The sequence below is a fragment of the Fukomys damarensis genome, unplaced genomic scaffold, assembly GCF_012274545.1.
Source record: "Fukomys damarensis isolate Sample0158 unplaced genomic scaffold, DMR_v1.0_HiC HiC_scaffold_31, whole genome shotgun sequence".
Taxonomy (NCBI): Eukaryota; Metazoa; Chordata; class Mammalia; order Rodentia; family Bathyergidae; genus Fukomys; species Fukomys damarensis.
Genome location: NW_022900943.1, coordinates 1,840,431 through 1,840,951, shown reverse-complemented (window position 1 = coordinate 1,840,951; position 521 = coordinate 1,840,431). Strand labels below are relative to the sequence as shown.

The 521-nt window shown below is 35.7% G+C and overlaps 1 protein-coding gene across 2 annotated transcripts in view; it reads right to left on the bottom strand.

The window, feature by feature from the left end:
- Haus6 (HAUS augmin like complex subunit 6) overlaps nt 1-521 on the bottom strand; it is a 34,634-nt gene that overhangs the window by 33,137 nt on the left and 976 nt on the right. The gene's annotated exons all lie outside the window — the stretch shown is intronic.

The window sequence follows — 521 nt, the reverse complement described above, 5'->3', positions numbered from 1 at the left end:
AAAGAATCAACAACTGGGATCTCATCTTACTAAAAAGCTTCTGTACTTCAAAAGAAACCATTAGCAGAACTAAGAGACAATCTACAATGTGGGAAAAAATTTTTACCAGCTGTACCTCAGACAAAGGACTATTATCAAGGATATATAAAGAACTGAACTTTTTAATATTCACTGACTACACAATAGGCTATATTTAACAGGAATGATTTTTGCCTACAGCAGCTGACACTTTAATATATATCTCTGAATAGATAATAAAGATTTATAGCCGGGTGTGGTGGCACATGCCTGTAATCCCAGGACTCCTGGAGGCTGAAGCAGGAGGATCACTATGTATTCACAGGCAGTATAGGCTACACAGTGAGGTCAACCTGAGCTACACACTGAAACTCTGTCTCAAAAAAAGGGAAGTGAATTACAGAAACTAAGAAAGTATTCTCTAAATAATGAAAAAAGAATAAGATAAGACTATAAGAGCGAGAAGCAATTTAAATATGTTCAGGGACAATTTATCTCCAGAA